Here is a 21803-nt window from a genome sequence, read left to right as displayed (position 1 = left end):
CTTTGGAGAAATGTCTATTTAGGTCTTTTGCCCATTTTTGGATTGGGTTGTTTGTTTTTTTGATATTGAGCTGCGTGGGCTGCTTGTATATTTTAGAGATTAATTCTTCGTCAGTTGCTTCGTTTGCAAATATTTTCTCCCATTCTGAGGGTTGTCTTTTCGTCTCTTTTATGGTTTCCTTTGCTGTGCAAAAGCTTTTAAGTTTCATTAGGTCCCATTTGTTTATTTTTGTTTTTATTTCCATTTCCCTAGGAGGTGGGTCAAAAAGGATCTTGCTGTGATTTATGTCATAGAGTGTTCTGCCTGTGTTTTCCTCTAAGAGTTTTATAGTGTCTGATCTTACATTTAGGTCTTTAATCCATTTTGAGTTTATTTTTGTGTATGGTGTTAGGAAGTGTTCTAATTTCATTCTTTTACATGTAGCTGTCCAGTTTTCCTAGCACCACTTATTGAAGAGACTGTCTTTTCTCCATTGTATATTCTTGCCTCCTTTATCAAAGGTAAGGTGACCATATGTGCCTGGGTTTATCTCTGGGCTTTCTATCCTGTTCCATTGATCTATATTTCTGTTTTTATGCCAGTACTATATTGTCTTGATTACTGTAACTTTGTAGCATAGTCTGAAGTCAAAGAGCCTGATTACTTGAGGTCTGTTTTTCTTTTTCAAGATTGTTTTGGCTATTCAGGGACTTTTGTGTTTCCTACAAATTGTGCAATTTTTTGTTCTAGTTCTGTGAAAAATGCCATTGGTAGTTTGATAGGGATTGCACTGAATCTGTAGATTGCTTTGGGTAGTATAGTCATTTTCACAATATTGATTCTTCCAATCCAAGAACATAGTATATCTCTCCATCTGTTTATGTCATCTTTAATTTCTTTCAACAGTGTCTTATAGTTTTCTGCATACAGGTCTTTTGTCTCCTTAGGTAGGTTTACTCCTAGGTATTTTACTCTTTTTGTTGCAGTGGTAAATGGGAGTGTTTCCTTAATTTCTCTTTCAGATTTTTCATCATTAGTGTATAGGAGTGCAAGAGATTTGTGTGCATTAATTTTGTATCTTGCTACTCTACCAAATTCATTGACTAGCTCTAGTAGTTTTCTGATAGCATCTTTAGGATTCTCTATATATAGTATCATGTCATCTGCAAACAGTGACAGTTTTACTTCTTCTTTTTCGATTTGGATTCCTTTTATTTCTTTCTCTTCTCTGATTGCTGTGGCTGAAACTTCCAAAACTATGTTGAATAATAGCCATGAGAGTGGGCAACCTTGTATTGTTCCTGATCTTAGAGGAAATGGTTTCAGTTTTTCACCACTGAGAATGATGTTTGCTGTGGCTTTGTCAAATATGGCCTTTATTATGTTGAGGTAGGTTCCCTCTGTGTCTACTTTCTGGAGAGTTTTTATCATAAATGGGTGTTGAATTTTGTCAAAAGCTTTTTCTGCATCTATTGAGATGATCATATGGTGTTTATCCTTCAGTTTGTTAATACGGTGTATCACATTGATTGATTTGCGTATATTGAAGAATCCTTGCATTACTGGGATAAATCCCACTTGATCATGGTGTATGCTCCTTTTAATGTGCTGTTGGATTCTGTTTGCTAGTATTTTGTTGAGGATTTTTGCATCTGTGTTCATCAGAGATATCGGCCTGTAGTTTTCTTTTTTTGTGACATCTTTGGTTTTGGTATCGGTGATGGTGGCCTCGTAGAATGAGTTTGGGAGTGTTCCTCCCTCTGCTATATTTTGGAAGAGTTTGAGAAAGATCGGTGTTAGCTCTTCTCTAAATGTTTGATAGAATTCGCCTGTGAAGCCATCTGGTCCTGGGCTTTTGTTTGTTGGAAGATTTTTTTTTTTTAAATAAATAAATAAATAAACTTATGGCTGCATTGGGTCTTCGTTGCTGTGCACGGGCTTTCTCTTGTTGCGGCGAGTGGGGGCTACTCTTCTTTGTGGTGCGTGGGCTTCTCGTTGCAGTGGCTTCTCTTGTTGCGGAGCATGGGCTCTAGGTGCGTGGGCTTCAGTAGTTGTGGCCCTCAGGCTCAGTAGTTGTGGCGCATGGGCTTAGTTGCTCTGCCGCATGTGGGAAATTCCCGGGCCAGGGCTCGAACCCGTGTCCCCTGCATTGGCAGGCGGAGTCTTAATCACTGCGCCACCAAGGAAGTCCTGTTGGATGATTTTTAGTCACATTTCAATTTCAGTGCTTGTGATTGGTCTGTTTATATTTTCTATTTCTTCCTGGTTCAGTGTCAGAAGGTTGTGCTTTTCTAAGAATTTGTCCATTTCTTGCAGGTTGTCCATTTTATTGGCATATAGTTGCTTGTAGTAATCTCTCATGATCCTTTGTATTTCTGCAGTGTCAGTTGTTACTTCTCCTTTTTCATTTCTAATTCTGTTGACTTGATTTTTCTCCCTTTTTTTCTTGATGAGTCTGGCTAATGGTTTATCAGTTTTGTTTATCTTCTCAAAAAACCGGATTTTAGTTTTATTGATCTTTGCTATTGTTTCTTTCATTTCTTTTTCATTTATTTCTGATCTGATCTTTACGATTCCTTTCCTTCTGCTAACTTTGGGGTTTTTTTGGTTCTGCTTTCTCTAATTGCTTTAGGTGTAAGGTTAGGTTGTTTATTTGAGATGTTTCTTGTTTCTTGAGGTAGGATTGTATTGCTGTAAACTTCCCTCTTAGAACTGTTTTTGCTGCATCCCATAGGTTTTGAGTCATCGTGTTTTCATTGTCATGTGTTTCTAGGTATTTTTGATTTCCTCTTTGATTTCTTCAGTGATCTCTTGGTTAATTAGTAGCGTATTGTTTAGCCTCCATGTGTTTGTATTTTTTACAGTTTTTTTCCTGTACTTGATTTCTAATCTCATAGCGTTGTGGTCAGAAAAGATACTTGATACAATTTCAATTTTCTTAAATTTACCAAGGCTTGATTTGCGACCCAAGATATGGTCTATCCTGGAGCATGTTTCATGAGCCCTTGAGAAGAAAGTGTATTCTGTTGTTTTTGGAAGGAATGTCCTATAAATATCAATTAAGTCCATCTTGTTTAATATATCATTTAAAGCTTGTGTTTCCTTATTTATTTTCATTTTGGATGATCTGTCCATTGGTGAAAGTGGGGTGTTAAAGTCGCCTACTATGATTGTGTTACTCTCGATTTCCCCTTTTATGGCTGTTAGCATTTGCCTTATGTATTGAGGTGCTCCTGTGTTGGGTGCATAAATATTTACAATTGTTACATCTTCTTCTTGGATTGATCCCTTGATCATTATGTAGTATCCTTCTTTTTCTCTTGTAATAGTCCTTATTTTAAAGTCTGTTTTGTCTGATATGAGAATTGCTACTCCAGTTTTCTTTTGATTTCCATTTGCATGGAATATCTTTTTCCATCCCTTCACTTTCGGTCTGTATGTGTCCCTAGGTCTGAGTGGGTCTCTTGTAGACAGCATATGTACGGGTCTTGTTTGTGTATCCATTCAGCCAGTCTATGTTTTTTGGTTGGAGTATTTAATCCATTTACATTTAAGGTAATTATCAATATGTGTGTTCCTATTACCATTTTCTTAATTGTTTTGGGTTTGTTATTGTAGGTATTTTCCTTCTCTTGTGTTTCCTGCCTAGAGAAGTTTCTTTAGCATTTGTTGTAAAGCTGGTTTGGTGGTGCTGAAGTCTCTTAACTTTTGCTTATTTGTAAAGGTTTTAATTTCTCTGTCGAATCTGAATGAGATCCTTGCTGGGTAGAGTAATCTTGGTTGTAGGTTTTTCCCTTTCATCACTTTAAATATGTCCTGCCACTCCCTTCTGGCTTGCAGAGTTTCTGCTGAAAAACCAGCTGTTAACCTTATGGGGATTCTCTTGTATGTTATTTGTTGCTTTTCGCTTGCTGCTTTCAGTATTTTTCCTTTGCATTTAATTTTTGATAGTTTGATTAATATGTTTCTCGGCATGTTTCTCTTTGGCTTTATCCTGTATGGTACTCTCTGTGCTTCCTGGACTTGATTATTTCCTTTCCCATGTTAGGGAAGTTTTCGACTATAATCTCTTCAAATATCTTCTCAGACCCTTTCTTTTTCTCTTCTTCTGGGACCCCTATAATTCGAATGTTGGTGCGTTTAATGTTGTCCCAGAGGTCTCTGAGACTGTCCTCAATTTGTTTCATTCTTTTTTCTTTATTCTGCTCCCTGGCAGTTTTCCACCATTTTATCTTCCAGCTCACTTATCCATTCTTCTGCCTCAGTTATTGTTATTGATTCCTTCTAGTGTATTTTTAATTTCAGTAATTGTGTTGTTCATCACTGTTTGTTTGCTCTTTAGTTCTTCTAGATCCTTGTTAAATGTTTCTTGTATCTTCTCCATTCTGTTTCCACGATTTTGGATCATCTTTACTATCATTACTCTGAATTCTTTTTAAGGTAGGTTGCCTATTTCCTCTTCATTTATTTGGTCTTGTAGGTTTTTACCTTGCTCCTTCGTCTGTAACAAATTTTTTTGTCATTTCATTTTTTTTTTTTGGGTGATGCTATATTCCTGTCTTACTGGTTGTTTGGCCTGAGACGTCCAGCACTGGAGTTTGCAGGCAGTTGGATAGAGCTGGGTCTTGGTGCTGAGATGAGGACCTCTGGGAGGCCTCACTCTGATTGATATTCCCTGGGGTCTGAGGTTCTCTGTTAGTCCAGCTGTTTGGACTTGGAGCTCCCACCACAGGAGCTCGGGCCTCACCTCCGGCCTGGGAACCAAGATCCTGCAAGCTTCGTGGTGTGGTAAAAAAAAAAAAAAAAAAAAAAAGGAAGAAGAAAGAAAAAAAGGAGCAGTACAATATTAAAGAATGAAAAACAAAATTAGAAAGATAAAAAATACATTATGAAAAATAAAACTATAATTGAAATAACTGCAACAAGGTAAAATAAAACCACAACAGAAAAAAGAAAAAAAAAAAAAAAAAGAAAAGGTGGGGAGAACAAGCCAAAAGGAGAGATCACTAACAAAGTATAATGAATAAAATAAAATTAGAAAAATAAAAGATTTATTAGTAAAAATAAAAATATAAAAGAATCAACAAGGTAAAACAGAACCCCAATCTAAAAGAGGAAAAAAGAAAAAAAAAAGCCTTGTCTATGGGGGTGGAGTTTAGGCGGGGGTGGGATTTAGGCAGGGTCCGGTTTTGGGTGGGGCGGGACCTAGGCGGGTGTGTGGGGGGTGACGTTTGAGTATGGGGCGGGGCCTAGGCGGGGTGATGTTAAAGTGTGGGATGGGGCCTCTCCTTAGGACCTGCGTGGAAGAGGAGAGGCAGCACATGGAAAGGAGGGCCTCTGGATTGTGGAGTTCCAGAGTTTGGAGGTAGGGCCCTGAGTGAGGCTGTGTGGGTGGGGTTTAGGCCCAGTGCATTGGAATGGGTCTCGGAGTGTAGAGGTAGGGCCCTGGTGGGGGTGCAGGGGCGGGGCTTGGGTTCTGTGGGGCAGGAGGGAGGCTCTGAGGGCACAGGATTACGCCCGGGAGCCCAAGAGCCTTCCTGGTGCCTAAGCGGACAGGGAAAGCACTGGCCCTGTTCTCTTCCGTTCCTTGGCGCCCCTCCCCCACCATCTCCCCCAGGGTTTCCCCCGTCACCACTGGACCCCTAACTGTGGGTGGGTCCCGCTGGGTGTAGGAACTCCTCCCCTCCCCTGGCCACCCCTCAGGGGTGCTGGTCCTGGAGGTCTGGCCTTTACTTTTGCTCCCCCTTCCCTTCCTCCAATTCCCTCAGGACCTGCATGGCTGGAGGGGACCTCGGTGGGCAGAGGGTCAGGCCTGGGATCTCAGCAGGCTCCTGGGGGCCCAAGTGGGCAGGGGAAGCCTGGCCAAGCTCCCTTTTGATCCTCTGCCCTCTCAATGGCCCCCCAATTTCCCCCTTCGGGCGTGGGATCCCTTCCCCTCCCCCAGCCGCCCCTCAGGGGCACCAGTCCCATCCCGCCTCCACTTCTCTTCCCCCCTCATTCCCCCCACGCCCCACGTCCTACCCGGTTGCTGGGGGTTCCTCCCGTCCCCTTAGGTGTCTATGATCCCCCACTGGTGTCTGGTAGGTGCCCTAGTTGTGAGGAGACGCGAATTCCGCATCCTCCTAGTTCACCCTCTTGACTCCACTCCTTCTGTTGTATTCATGTTTTAAAAGAACTAGTAAGTGAGATTTGAAGGCTTCCGTTTTGCCAAAATAACGTCTCTCTCATTTTTAAAGTAAGCTTTAAAATGGAGGGAGTTTGAAATTGTTGTCTCTGTTTTTAGCCCTTTCCTGTAAAGCTATTTTGCCTCTGCTAGAATAACCTTTTGAGGATCTGAAAACTAACTTTATGTATCTTTTTTATTTAGTATTTCAAACAGAGGAATGTAGAGAATAATATAACAAATGCCTGTTCTATATAACTACTTAGTAGTCAGATTCTAGTGTTTTCTCCTTTTAAAAAGATGTAAAACCTGACAGAATCAATTGTAGTCCCCTTTGTACCCTTCTCCATTCCTAATCTTTATCCATGCCTTCCCAGAGGTAGTCACTATCCTGAATTTGCTTTTATTATTTCCATCATGTTTTATACTGTTACTTCATATGTGTGAGTCCATATTCCATTGTATATGTTAATACCCACATTTATTTATTTGTTCTAATGCTGATGGGCATTTAGGTTATTTCCAGTTCTTTTACTATTACAGACAATGCTTTGGTGAACATTCTTAATCATGTCTCTTGTGCACATGTGTTAGGTTTCTCTGGTGTACACACCTGGGAGTGGAATTGCTAGAATTTGGGTATGCACATCTTTGGCTTTTCTAGATGTTGTCAAATTACTGTTCACAATGGTTATTTCAATTTATGTTGGTTTGCGTAAGAGTTCTTATTTTCCCATAGTCTCACTAAAACGTGGTGTGGTCAGACTTCTTAATTTTTGCCAAATTATGGTGATTTATTATTCTTTTAATTTGCATTTTTCTGATTGCTAATGAGCATCTTTGTAAATGTTAGTTGGCCATTGTGTTTTCTCTTTTGTATATTTCCTCTCAACCCTTTTGCCTGAATTTCTGCTGTGCTGTCTTTTTCTTAATGACTCATAGGCTATTTTTATAAATGCAAGATGATAATATACTAGTGATATGTACTGCAGTGATCTCCCATTCTGTGGCTCATCTCTTCTTGCTTTGTGGTTCTAGTGTCTTTTGTTGCACAGAATTTGTATTTTAGTGAGGTCAGATTTTATCCATATTTTCCTTTATGATTTATGCTTATGTCTAGAAGTCCTTTTCTATCATGAGGTCAAGATTTTCTCCTTTATTTTAAGATCCTTAAGTTTTTTTTTTTTTTTTTTTAGCTTTGTAATCTGGAATAAAAAGTTTTTTCCATCATTGAATTTTTTAATTTCAGTGACTATTTTTTTCATATCCAGGATTTCTAATGAATACATTTTTATGCACTTGTTTTAGTTTTGCTTGTTTCATTTTTTAATGTACTTGTTTTATTTTTGCTTATTTGTTTCATAATTTCTTATTTTCTAAAATGAAAATTATTCTTTTATTTCTTGGAAAGTTCTAAACATAGTTATTTTGGAGTGGTCAGACTGGTCTATAGAATTAATTTCATCTGGAGTGACTGTATTTGCTAATTGGTGATTTTGTTGGCTGTCTTAGCGTTGGATTGGCTTCAGTTTTTTGGAATTTGAGTTTACAGAATCATTCTGAGTGGGAGGTATATTGTTTTGTTTGATTCTCTCCTTTTTTTACCCTCCCTACCTATCGGTTTATACTTTCTTCCACCTGGCTCCCTGAATTCTCAGTTTAGAATTAGGCCTTTTAAGTTTCTTGTTCCACAGTAACACTGAAAATCTTACAGACCCAGCCAGAGAGCCAGTGGGTACCTTGTTTCAGGGCCTGGTCATAAGGCTGAGTCTGTATCCTCCTTCTCCCCTAGAGGCTTGTAGGGTTTCAAATCTTTAATGTATATAGGAATCACTAACTTCTCACCTTTAGCCTCCTGTCACAAGGTGTCGGGGGAGTTCTGGCTCTCACCTCAGCCGGTGAGCTTGACTCTCCTTTTCTATCTCACAGGGAGCACTTTTTGTCCTCTTTACAATTGCCAATGCCTGCTTCCTGACCTGGGCCCCAGCAGGCAGGCTCAACTTACTGCCCCATCCCTTTTTGCAGCTAGTCTGTAGCTCATGGCTAGGTGTGTGTTTGTTTTTTTTTTTTTTGTTAGTATCCTTTTCTTTTTTAAAAAAATATTTTGACTGTATTGTTAATTTGTGTTTGGAACAGAGGATGAATTCACTGTGTCATCTTGACTGAGGTCTAGATTTTGTAATTAAGTTAGATTGTGAGCTTCTCCGGGGAGGGATAGCTTTTCATCAGCATCAAGCATGGTGCCTGGCTCTGAGCGCCTGGTGGGATTTTTCTATTTTTTTGAGGTGTACAATGTGTTTATTTTATATACATACATAGTGTGAAATGATTACCACAAATAGGTTAGTTAACACATCTATCATCTCACATAGTTACAATTTTATTTTTGTGGTGAGCATTTTAGGATTTATGCTCTTAGCAACTTCCAAGTGTACAATAGAGTACTGTTAACCTATAGTCACCATGCTGTACATGTACATTTACAATATTATTAGAGTCCTGTCTTTTTTTTTTTTTGGTTAGTCTAGCTAAAGGCTTCTCAGTTTTGTTTATCTTTCCAAAGAACCAACTCTTAGTTTTGTTAATCTTTTATATTGTTTTCCTATGCTCTCTTTTATTTCTTTGCTATTTAATGAAATTATTATTTTTAAAATTGAAGTATAGTCAATTTACAGGGTGTTAGTTTCTGGTGTACAGCACAGTGATTCAGGTATATATACATGTGTATATATATATAGTTTCTAGTGTACAGCAGAGTGATTCAGATATATACATATAAATATATATTTCATATTATTTTCCATTATGATTTATTACAGGATATTGAATAAAGTTCCCTGTGCTATATAGTAGGACCTTGTTGTTTATCTATTTTATATATAGTAGTTTTTATCTGCTAATCCCAAACTTCTAATTTATCCCTCCCCCACCCCCTTTCCCCTTTGGTAACAAGTTTGTTTTCTATGTCTGTGAGTGTTTCTGTTTTGTAAATAAGTTCATTTGTATCATATTTTAGTTTCCACATATCAGTGATATAATATGGTATTTGTCTTTCTCTTTCTCATTTACTTCACTTAGTATGATAATCTCTAGGTCCATCCATGTTGCTGCAAATGGCATTATTTCATTATTTTTTATGGCTGAGTAGTATTCCATTGTGTATATATATACATACCACATCTTCTTAACCATTCATCTGTCGATGGACAGTTAGGTTGCTTCCATGTCTTGGCTATTGAAAATAGTGCTATGAACATTGGGGTGCATGTATCTTTTTGAATTAAAGTTTTTGTTTTTCCAGATATATGCCCAGGAGTGGGATTGCTGGATCATATGGTAACTCTATTTTTTGTTTTTTAAGGAACCTCCGTACTGTTCTCCATAGTGGCTGCACCAATTTACATTCCCACCAACAGTGTAGGAGGGTTCCCTTTTCTTTGGTGGATTTTTTTTAAAAATTAAATAATTAATTAATTTTATTTTTGGCTGTGTTGGGTCTTTGTTGCTGCACGAGGGCTTTTTGTAGTTGCGGCGAGTGTGGGCTACTCTTCATTGCGGTGCGCAGGCCTCTCATTGTGGTGGCTTCTCTTGTTGTGGAGTGTGGGCTCTAGGTGTGCGGGCTTCAGTAGTTGTGGCACATGGGCTCAGTAGTTGTAGCTTGCGGGCTCTAGAGTGCAGGCTCAGTAGGTTTGGTGCATGGGCTTAGTTGCTCTGTGGCATGTGGGATCTTCCCAGACCAGGGCTCGAACCCGTGTCCCCTGCACTGGCAGGCGGATTCTTAACCACTGCTCCACCAGGGAAGCCCTGGTAGATGTTTTTTAATGAAGGACTCTTGGGCATGTCTTCTTATTCCTTTTTCACCTGGAATCTCACCAAAGTTGCATAACCTTGGCAAGTTGCTAAATATCAACACCTCTTATCTCTTTTCCCCCCATCTTTAAAATGAACCTAATACCTCACAGCGTTGCCTGAGAATCTGATGACAGTTTTATGCAGGCGCTACCCATGGATTAGGAGGCATTTTATGTGTGTTAGTTCTCCTTCCATCTTTCCCCATCCCACTCTCATCAGTGATTAACAGTTTCCTTGGCAGAGCAAACAGTTACCTGCAATTGGTGTTGGATGTGTTCTATAAATGTCAGTTAGGTTAAGATGCTTGATAGTGTCATCCAGATTTTTATATTTAACTCAAAATTTTGGTCTTCCTGTTCTATTAATTATTGAGAGTTCTGTGCTAAAATACACAACTGTGATTGTGGATTTCTCTAGTTCTCCCTTTAGTTCTGTCAGTTTTGTTTTGTGTGTTTGTCTTTTTATGATATCTGGTTTTTGTTGTTGTTGTTGTTGAAATCTTCCATATAGGTTTGTATTTTTTCCTTCCACTTTTATTGAGATGCACAGTGCTGTATGTCAGTTACAAGTATAAGGTATACAGCATAATGATTTGACTTACATACATCATGAAATGATTATCACAATTAAGTTCAGTGAACATCCACCATCTCATATAAATACAAGGTTTCTCTTATTTTTTTTTGAAGAGCAGCATTATTGTATAATTGACATGAAATAAGCTACGTGTTTAAAGTATATAATTTGATGAGTTTGTCACATGTATACACCAGTGAAACACCACCACCACAGTCAAGATAGGGAACATATCCATCACACTCAGGTTTCTTTGTATCTTTGGCAGTCCCTCCCTCCAGATGCCTCCCCACAACCAGGTGAACACTGATATGCTTCCTGTCCTGTATATTAATTTGTATTTTTCAGAATTTTTTATAAATGGAATCATGCTTTATGTACTCCTTTTTGATCTGACTTTTTTCACTGAGTGTGATTATTTTGGTATTCATCCATGTTGTTGTATTTATTAATAGTTCACTCCTGGTTTTTTGGTGAGTAGTATTCCATTATATGAATATACCATAATTTGTTTATCCAGTCACTTATTTCTGGATGTTTGGATTCTTTGCAGTTTTTGACTATTAGAAATAAAGCAGCTATAAACATCTATACACAAGTTTTGTATGGACATATGCTCTTGTTTCTCTTAGGTAAATACATAGGAGTGGAATGGCTGGGTCATATGATAGGGGTATATTTAACTTAAAAAAAATTCCTAAACAGTTCTCCTAAGTGGTTGTGCAATTTTATATTCCCAGTAGCAGCGTATGACAGTCCAGTTATTAAACATCCTTACCAACAGTTGGTATGATTAGACATTTTAGCCATTCTAATAGGTGTGTGTGTTTTTTCATTGTCATTTTAATTTCCATTTCCCTCATGACTAATGATGTTGAGCATCTTTTCAAAAATGCATATTTTCCATTTGTATAATCCTTTGTGAAGTGAGTATTCAAATCTTTTACCTATTTTTTTTAATTGGGTTGCTTGGTTATTGAGTTTTGAGAATTCTTTATATAATCTGGATACAGGTTTTTTGGTAAGATATATAAATTTGCCAATCTTTCCTCCCAGTTGTGGCTTGTATTTTCTTTCTTTTAACAGTGTCTTTCAAATAGAAGTTCTTAGTTTGGCTGAAGTGAAGTTTATCAGTTTTTTCTTATGGACTATGTTTTTTTCTTTTTAATATTCATTCTTCCCTCCCTCCCTCACTCCCTTCATCCCTCCCTCCGTCCCTTCCTTTCTTTTTTCATTGGGTCTTCATTGCTGCACCTGGGCTTTCTCTAGTTGTGGCAAGCGGGGGCTACTCTTCCTTGCGGTGCACGGGCTTCTCATTGTGGTGGCTTCTCTTGTTGCGGAGCATGGACTCTAGGCGCGTGGGCCTCAGTAATTGTGGCATGCGGGCTCAGTAGTTGTGGCTCACGGGCTCTAGAGCGCAGGCTCAGTAGTTTAGGCACACGGGCTTAGTTGCTCCGCGGCATGTGGGATCTTTGTGGACCAGGGATCAAACTGTGTCCCCTGCATTGGCAGGCGGATTCTTAACCACTGTGCCACCAGGGAAGTCCCTGGATTATGTTTTTGCTGTTGTATCTAAGAAATCTTTGCCTAACCCAAGGTCACAAAAGATTTTCTCCAATGTTTTCTTCTAGACGTTTTATACTTTTCAGTTTCACATTTCAGTTTTGTGATCCATTTTGAGGTAATTTTAAAATATGGTATAAGGTAGGGATCACATTTCCTTCCTGTATTTCTGAAGCTCTGTTATATTAGGTGTGCATAAGCTTGTCATTGTTATATCTTCCTGATGTGTTGAGACTTTTATCATTATGAAGTAGCCCTGTAGCCCTCTTTGTTTCTTGTAATACTACTTGTCTTGAAGTCTATTTTGTCTAAGATTAGTACAGTCACTCCAGCCTTTTTGGGGTTATTATTTACATGACATATCTTTTTTATTTCCAAGTTATTTGTGTATTTATATTTAAAGTGCATCTCTTTAAACAGAATATAATTGATTCTTGATTTTTTTTTAATCCAGTTAGACAATCTTGTCATTTGATTGGAGTCTTTATTTAATGTCATTACTGATATGGGCATATTTAGGTTTGACATTTTGCTATTTGTTTTTTATGTGTCTCATCTGCCTCTTTTTCTTCTGTTCTTTCTCTTCTTCCTTCCTTTCATTAATCAACTAATTTTTAGTAATCAATTTTAATTTCTCTATTGGCTTTCGCTGTATCTCTTTGCATTTTTTAAAGTGCTTTCTCTAGGGATTACAACATACATCTCAATGTATTTTAAGTTGATATGAAATTGCTTCAGATGAAATATAGGAATCTTGTGGCAGTATATTTTTGTTTACCTTCATCTTTAGTGCTGTTGTCATCATGTATACAATACATCTTTATACGGTGTTACAATTTTTGCTTTAAATAGTCATATATCTTATAAAGAAATTATGAGAAAACAGTGTGTTGTGTGTGTTTGTATGTTTCAGTCCTTCCTTTGGACCCAAATTGCTAGCTGGTATCATTTCCCTTCAGTCTATAGAACTTTCTTTACGATTTCTTGCAGTGGAAATCTGGTGACACAGTCTCTCAGTTTTTATTATCTGAAAATATCTTTATTTTGCCTTCACTTTTTGAAGGCTAGTAGCTGGTTGTAGACTTCATGATTGACAATTTATTCTCTTTCAGCACTTTTAATATGACAGTTCCAGTGTCTTCTGTCCTCCATTAGTTCTTATGAGAAGCCAACTGATAATGGTACCATTGTTCTCCCTCAGTATGTCGTTTTTCTCTGGATGCTTTCAGAATTGTTTCTTTATCTTTGGCATTCAGAAGATTAACCATGATGTGCTTAGGAATGGTTTGCTTAGAGTTTATACTGCTGGCATTTCTCTGAGCTTCTTAGATTTGTAAGTTAATGTGTTTTTTTTGTTTTGTTTTTGTAAATTAATGTTTTCCACAAAATTTGTGGTTTTGGGGTGGGGGGCATTATTTCTTCATATATCTTTTTCTGCTCTTTTTTTCTTCCTTCCTTCCTTCCTCCCTCCCTCCCTCCCTTCCTTGTCTTTGTTGCTGCATGCGGCTTTCTCTAGTTGCAGTGAGCGGGGGCTACTCTTCGTTGTGGTGCGCGGGCTTCTCATTGCGGTGGCTTCTCTTTTTGCAGAGCACGGGCTCTAGATGCGTGGGCTTCAGTAGTTGTGGCTCGTGGGCTCTAGAGCACAGGCTCAGTAGTTGTGGCGCACGGGCTTAGTTGCTCTGCGACATGTGGGATATTCCCGGACCAGGGCTCGAACCCGTGACCCCTGCATTGGCAGGCTGATTCTTAACCACTGCGCTACCAGGGAAGACCTTCTGCTCTTTTCTCTTTCTCTCTTTTCTAAGACTTCAGTTATATTTATGTTGGGCCTCTTGATTTTTTTTTTTATGATTTATTTTATTTAGTTTTGGCTGCGTCAGGTCTTAGTTTTGGCACGCGGGATCTTCGTTGAGGCATGCAGGATCTGTCGTTGTGGCACATGGGCTCTTCCTTGTGGTGCGCGGGCTTCTCTCTAGTTGTGGCATGTGGGTTTTCTCTTCTCTAGTTGTGGCATGCAGGCTCCAGGGTGCATGGGCTCTGTAGTGTGTGGCACACGGGCTCTAGTTGAGATGCGTGAGCTCAGTAGTTGTGGTGTGTGGAGCTGCCCCGCGGCATGTGAGATCTTAGTTCCCTGACCAGGGATCAAACCTGCGTCCCCTGCATTGTAAGGTGGACTCTTTACCACTGGACCACCAGGGAAGTCCCCGGGCCTCTTGATTTTTGTCCTACAGATCTCTAAGACTTTGTTCATTCTTTTTCAATATTATTTTTCTCTCTTTTCTTGGATTGGGTAATTTTTGTCTTCAAATTCCCAGATTCATTCTTAAGTTTTATCTCCAAGTTGCTAGTGATCCTATTGAAATGCATTTTTTTCAGCTGTTGTACTTTTCACCCATAGAATTTCCATTTTTTTCTAGTTTACACTTCACTGTTGAGATTCACTATCTGTTCACTCAATAAGACCATATTTTAACTTACTTTGAAAATATTATCCTTTAATACTTCTAACATAATTGTAATAGACGTTTTGTAGTCTTTGTTTTCTGAATTCAACATCTTAGTCCATTCAGAGTCAATTAATATTGATTACCTGTTTCTTTGCATGTCTAGTAATTTTAGGTTCAATACTTGGACATTGCAGATAATATTTGAAGCAACTCTTATTCCATTGTATTCTTCCAAGGGTTATTGAGTTTTTGTTTTTAGGAGGCAGTTAGTTTGCCTGGACTCAGACTGCAAAGTCTGTCTCTCTGTGCTAGGTAGCAGCTGCTATCTCTGTTCAGTTCATACAGTTTCCAACTGTTGCTTTTTTTCTTTTTCTCCATCTCTTGCTTTTCTTTAGTTTGACCCCTTACTAGTCTACCCAGCACCTGCATAGTTTGTTGATCCTCAAGAAAGCTCACAAACTTGTAATTCTTATTTCTTCCAGTTTCAGCTTCTCAAGTGTAAACTCCCCTCTAACTTCTGTTTTTAAACATTTTCCAGTGTGTTTAAATAAGTACCCCCCCCACACACAGTTATTATCTGCAGGAGGATTTACCTGACCACTTCACTCCGATGCCATTAACAGAAGTTGATAGCAAATAATTTAAAAACCACTCCTAAGTGACATATAACTACCAAATAACCTTTAGGGTGGCAATAAAATGGTCAAATCAAGTACAATTTACTCATTCCTAAATTGTGTAGTTGCCAGACAACACCATGCTCCAAAAGTCATTGGGACTTTGTTAAATACTATTTTGCATTTTAATCTCAGTTTTGATATATTGTTTCATTTTATTTGAGGCTATTAGACCAAGGATCAGATATTATAGAGCAAAGCTGTCTTGAAAGAGGCCAAGATCAAGTGGAAATGGGGGTTGGAGCTCTCAAAACAGGGCAAAAGAATATTTATCAACCTTAAACTAACTATAGTCAATCTTCCCTGTGGGTGTTTTCAATTGTAAACACTTTGTCCTTGCAATCATTTACATCTGCATAATTATAACACCTTTGTTTTACTTAATATGCAAGTAAAAATCTTTTAAAATATTAAACCTAACCACTTTCTCCGAGTGATTTGCATTCTCCTTTGGCCATGCACTGAGAGCTGAGGATTTGTTCTCAGTATGGAGTTGGAAACAAAGAGGGTCTGGATAGGGAAATTGGAAAGCTGATTGTTATTTTTTAAAAACGATTTCCCAACCTGGCTATTTTTTGGATGTTTCTCTCTGTAACATCAAACACGCACACATTCAAATAAGAGTATACAAGCACATTCTAAAGCCTTTCTTTCTTCTTCTTTTTTTTTTTTTTAAGGGAAATGGGTTTTTGTGTTATAGCTAACTTGAATCATAGAGGAGTGCCAGCAACCTCAAAATCAATTCCTAAGATACATGTGTACGCCACTCCTCCAACATCAGTAAATATATAAAGTACAATTCATTGAGAAATACCTAATGAGAAAGAGGTCTACTATGAAGTCATTAGCATTTTAAAATGTATCCATATTTTATCACTAACATACATTTGAAAAACAGTATTGCAAATGTGAAGAAGGTACAACAGTCTGTAACAATGTTTGCTGATTAGGGATTCCAAGCTGGTAAAATTTCAGGAGATCTTTAAGCCCTTCTTCATTACATATTTTTTGACATCTGTGTTTTTTAAGGTGATTAGCACATTCTATATGGTGTTCTGGTTGGACCTCTATTTGCATATATATTACTAGATGGAAATTATTGGAAGGTAGAGAAATCTTTTAGTTGTTTTTATATTCTCAGCAGCCTAGGATAGTGCCTAGAACATAATAGGCACGTTTACTCGGAGAAGTTGTTATTCCATATTTTAAATAGTACCTCTTCCATTGAAAAATATTTGCTCTTCAACAACATTAGGAAACCCTGTGTGGGTGTTTGGTTGAATTACATAGAGGGATTAGGGCTAGTTTGCATTTTTTTAAACAAGAATTTTACCATGGTGGGTATAGTGACTATGTCTTTCAGTTTCTCTGTTTCTGTTATTAATAATAATCATAGTCAGACTTGGAAGGGGTAAAAGAGAACAACAGTCTCTTTTATTTTTATGGTGTATAGCATAAAACCCATAAGACCTTGGATTCTTTGTCATGCCATGTTAAAATTTTACAAAAACGAGAAATTTTATGAGTTTACAGTGCCGAGTAATATATTCATTCAAGAATTAATTTCTTGGTCACCTAATCTATGATGAAGGAGTCAAGAATATACAGTGGAGAAAAGAGAGCCTCTTCAATAAGTGGTGCTGGGGAAACTGGACAGCTACATGTAAAAGAATGAAATTAGAACACTCCCTAACACCATACACAAAAATAAGTTCAAAATGGATTAAAAACCTAAATGTAAGGCCGGACACTATAAAACTCTTAGGTGAAAACATAGGCAGAACACTCTTTGACATAAATGGCAGCAAGATCTTTTTTGACCCACCTCCTAGAGTAATGAAAATAAAAGCAAAAATAAACAAATGGGATCTAATTAAACTTAAAAGTGTTTGCATAGCAAAGGAAACCATAAACAAAAGAAAAAGACAACCCTCAGAATGGGAGAAAATATTTGCAAATGAAGCAACCAACAAGGGATTAATCTCCAAAATATACAAACAGCTCATGCAGCTCAATATCAAGAAAATAACCCAATCAAAAAATGGGTGGAAGATCTAAATAGACATTTCTCCAAAGAAGACATATAGATGGCCAAAAAGCACATGAAAAGATGCTCAACATCACTGATTATTAGAGAAACGCAAATCAAAACTACAATGAGGTATCACCTCACACTGGTCAGAATGGGCATCAAAAAGTCTACAAATGGGGACTTCCTTGGTGGCGCAGTGGATAAGACTCCGCACTCCCAATGCAGGGGGTCCTCGTTCGATTGCTGGTCAGGGAGCTAGATCCCACACACGCTACAGCTAAGGAGCCTGCCTGCCGCAACTAAGACCCGGCACAACCAAATAAATAAATAAATATTTTTTAAAAACCCTACAAACAATAAATGCTGGAGAGGGTGTGGAGAAAAGGGAACCCTCCTACACTATTGGTGGGGATATAAATTGGTAGCCACTATGGAGAACAGTATGGAGGTTCCTTAAAAAATTAAAAATAGAGCTACCATATGACCCAGCAGTTTCACTCCTGGGCATATATTCGGAGAAAATCATAATTTGAAAATATACATGTACCCCCAATGTTCGCTGCAGCACTATTTACCATAGCCAGAACATGGAAACAACCTAAATGTCCATCAACAGAGGAATGGATAAAGAAGATGTGGTACATGTATACAGTGGAATATTAGTCATAAAAAAGAACAACATAATGCCATTTGCAGCAACATGGATGGACCTAGAGATTGTCATACTGAGTGAAGTAAGTCAGACACAGAAAGACAAATATCATATGATATTGCTTATATGTGGAATCTTAAAAAAAAAAAGGGTACAAATGAACTTATTTACAAAGCAGAAGTAGAGTCACAGGTGTGGAAAACAAACTTATGGTTACTAGGGGATAAGAGGGGAAGGGATAAATTGGAAGATTGAGATTTACATATACACACTACTATATATAAAATAGATAACTAATAAGAACCTGCTGTATAGCACAGAGAACTGTACTCAGTACTCTCTGTAATGGCCTATATGGGAAAAGAATATTAGAAAAAAAGAGTGGATATATGTATATGTATAACTGATTCATTTTGCAGTACACCTGAAACTAACACAACATTGTAAATCAACTATACTCCAATAAAAATTTTTAAAAAATGAATTTCTTGAATTCCCTGGTGGTCCAGTGGTTAGGACTACCTGCTTCCACTGCAGGGGGCATGGGTTTAATCCCTGGTTCGGGAAGTTAAGATCCCGCATACAGTGCAGTGTGGCCAAAAATTAAAAAAAAAAAAAAAAAAGTCTCGCTTAATCTTCACAAGAATTAATTTCTTCTTGAATTTGATCAGAAGATAGACCTAACCTCATCTGTTCCTAATTTTTATTGTAACATAAGATGTTGGGGGACTTCCGTGGCGGTCCAGTGGTTAAGACTCCCCACTTCCACTGCAGGGGGCATGGGTTCTGTCACTGGTCGGGGAACTAAGACCCTGCATGCTGCGTGGTGCGGCCAAAAATTAAAAAAAAAAAAAAAGATGTTGGAACTTTAGCAGAGGCATTAAGGTACAAGAGTGTGAAATTTGGAAGTGGGGTATTTCATGTTCAAGAACCAGTTAGAGGCTCTGAAACACATAAGAAGGATACTTACGGGTCATGGAAGAACATTTTGTGAGGATTCTTTTAAAAATTATGCTGTTGCTTCCCCCCACACACACACACCATGGGAGAACTGGGGGTACAAACTCTTTCACTTGATATCTAGTGAGAGGAGCTTTAGAGGGACCACTTAGAGATTTAAAGAATTCTCTTCAGTTAGGGGGTACAGAGGACTGAGGTCTCGATCCCCTGAGAAATCCATCAAGGAGAGAACTGTAGCTGGCTGACTGCTCCCACAGCAAGAGGTAGGCTGTGTTGGAATTTGCCTACACTCCAGTGTTTGTCAGGGCAAAGGAAATATGAATACTTCCTGCAGAGCAGCAGCAGGCCTAGTGGAGGAGAGAGGCGGCCTGGAGCTGTTTTAATTCCTGCCCAAATAAACCGCCTAGAAGGGCAATGAGGCTCCAACAGTGAGTCTTTTTTTTTTTTTTTAATTAATTAATTATTTATTTATTTATTTATTTTTAGCTGTGTTGGGTCTTCGTTTCTGTGTGAGGGCTTTCTCTAGTTGTGGCAAGTGGGGGCCACTCTTCATTGCTGTGCGCGGGCCTTTCACTGTCGCGGCCTCTCTTGTTGTGGAGCACAGGCTCCAGACGCGCAGGCTCAGCAGCTGTGGCTCACGGGCCCAGTTGCTCCGCGGCACGCGGGATCTTCCCAGACCAGGGCTCGAACCCGTGTACCCTGCATTGGCAGGCAGATTCTCAACCGCTGCGCCACCAGGGAAGCCCCAACAGTGAGTCTTTTAAGTGACAGCCAAAAAGCCAGGAGGAGAATGAACTATCCACTGAACTATCCACGTCGGTGGAACTATAGCCAGAAGAAACTCTGAGGTGAGACTCTGAAGAACCCACAGAAGTGCATCTGAGGAAAAGAGTCCACTTCAGACATCACCAGACAGGCCTTTTGGCAGGACCTCTTAAGTTGGAATCTTGTTGCCTTCCGTCTCCCAGCACTCCTCTCTCTCATGCCCACTTTGGAGACAACAGCAGCTAGGGAAGGGGAGAAGGGTCATGGAAAAGAGACATAGCTGAGCTTACTCTTTTCCCAGCTGGGGGTGGGAAAAGAGATTTGATTACCTAGTGAAGATTGATTTGTAACCTAAAGTGACTGTAGGACTTTGTTACTTAGCACTGGCTAGAAGAATCGTGTGGGCCTGCTGAGTGGTCATCCAGTGCCAGGGGAACATTTTCTCCCTGCATACATTTTAAGAGGGTAGCCGAGACAAAAATAAAGTTATATTTGATTGTATCCTGCAGTTAGTGCATGTTCAGTGGACATAAAAATTCTGTAAAAATTTTCACGTTTGGCATTGCAGTAGTCCGACGTCTATGGTAATGCATTAAGCCTTGTTTTTATTCTTGAAAAGTGCCTTGACTTATGTGAGCATTACATGCAATGTAAGTATATGTTCTTAGATTTCTTTTTTTTTGGCCGGACCACACGGAATGCGGGATCCTAGTTTCCTGACCTGGGATCGAACCCGTGCCCCCTGCAGTGGAAATGCGGAGTCCTAACCACTGGACCTCCAGGGAATTCCGCTCTTGGATTTCTTAATGTGGGCTCCTATTTAGTGTTGGTGTTTCACTTAATTGTAAAAGCACCTTTATCCAAAAATAAACGTTAGGATGCTATTCTTCTAGTCTGCCTAGGTTGTTTAGATTGTTTCATAAACAGGATAGTTGACTAAACTTTTTTTGAATGAGATTAAATTATTATAAATCAGTGACATTTTTATATAACATAGACTAAAAAATTTGCACTTCTCCTTGAGCAAGCCCATACTAAACAGCTCTGCACATCTGGGGTTGAGGTTGTGCTAGTTCATCTGGCCAATCGCCTCTCTACTGTCCACTTCTGAATTCCCCCACCAACACCTAAGCCAAGACTGCATTTTTTGTACAGTCTCTTCATTGTGTGTGTGTGTGTGTTTTATTGAAGTGTAGTTGATTTACAGTGTTGTACCAATCTCTGCTGTACAGCAAAGTGACTCAGTTATACACATATAGACATTCTTTTTTTGTATATTCTTTTCCATTATGGTTTATCACAGGATATTGAATATAGTTCCCTGTGCTATACATTAGGACCTTGTTGTTTATCCATTCTAAATGTAATAGTTTGCGTCTACCAACCCCAAACTCCCAGTCAATCCCTCTCCCTCTTCCCTCCTCCTTGGCAACCACAAGTCTGTTTTCTGTGTCTATGAGTCTGTTTCTGTTTTGTAGATAGGTTCATTTGTGCCATATTTTAGATTCCACATATAAGTGATATCGTATGGTATTTGTCTTTCTCTTTCTGACTTACTTCACTTAGTATAATAATCTCTATTTGCATCCCATTGTGTTTTGTTTTAAGATCATAGTCTCCTTTCTGGTAAGGGAAGAAAGGAAAGAGAATTATGGCTGATTAAAATATACACAATTTAAAAAATAATTTAAAAGGTAAGAAGGCAAATAATTAAATGAAATTGTTAGTCTGGTGAAGATCCATTTGGACCACATTATTAAGAAATGGTCATTAGTCCACGATCTGGACTTAATTCCTTTGATGAGGAAGTAGAGTAATATACTAGTAGACTGTCAGAGCTGGATGGAGCGCTGGAGATCATCTGTTTCATTTTATAAGACAATTTGTTGTTGTTGTTAAAACTCTGAATTATTAATTGTTCCTGTGCTAGATGCAGTGGTTTAGATACATTTTCTCTAATCCTTAGTAATTCTGGAAAAGTCTGTGTTCAATTCCCTTTCAAGATGAGAAAACAGACTCAGAGGAAGTGACCTGCTGAAGGATATATTGTAGTTACAGAGCTGGGGGATTTGGACCCAGGTCTGTTTGTTTTATAGCTCATGTTCACTTAGGCCCCACTAGTTTATATACTTTTTAA

At 38.6% G+C, this 21803-nt stretch overlaps 1 protein-coding gene across 1 annotated transcript in view; it reads left to right on the top strand.

The window, feature by feature from the left end:
- Window positions 1–21803, top strand: part of SLC16A10 (solute carrier family 16 member 10) — a 132223-nt gene that overhangs the window by 63063 nt on the left and 47357 nt on the right. The gene's annotated exons all lie outside the window — the stretch shown is intronic.

Source organism: Eschrichtius robustus, chromosome 9 (assembly GCF_028021215.1).
Source record: "Eschrichtius robustus isolate mEscRob2 chromosome 9, mEscRob2.pri, whole genome shotgun sequence".
In the NCBI taxonomy this organism is placed as follows: domain Eukaryota; kingdom Metazoa; phylum Chordata; class Mammalia; order Artiodactyla; family Eschrichtiidae; genus Eschrichtius; species Eschrichtius robustus.
Note: the sequence above shows the minus strand (reverse complement) of the source record. Positions and strands in the feature narration are given on the sequence as shown.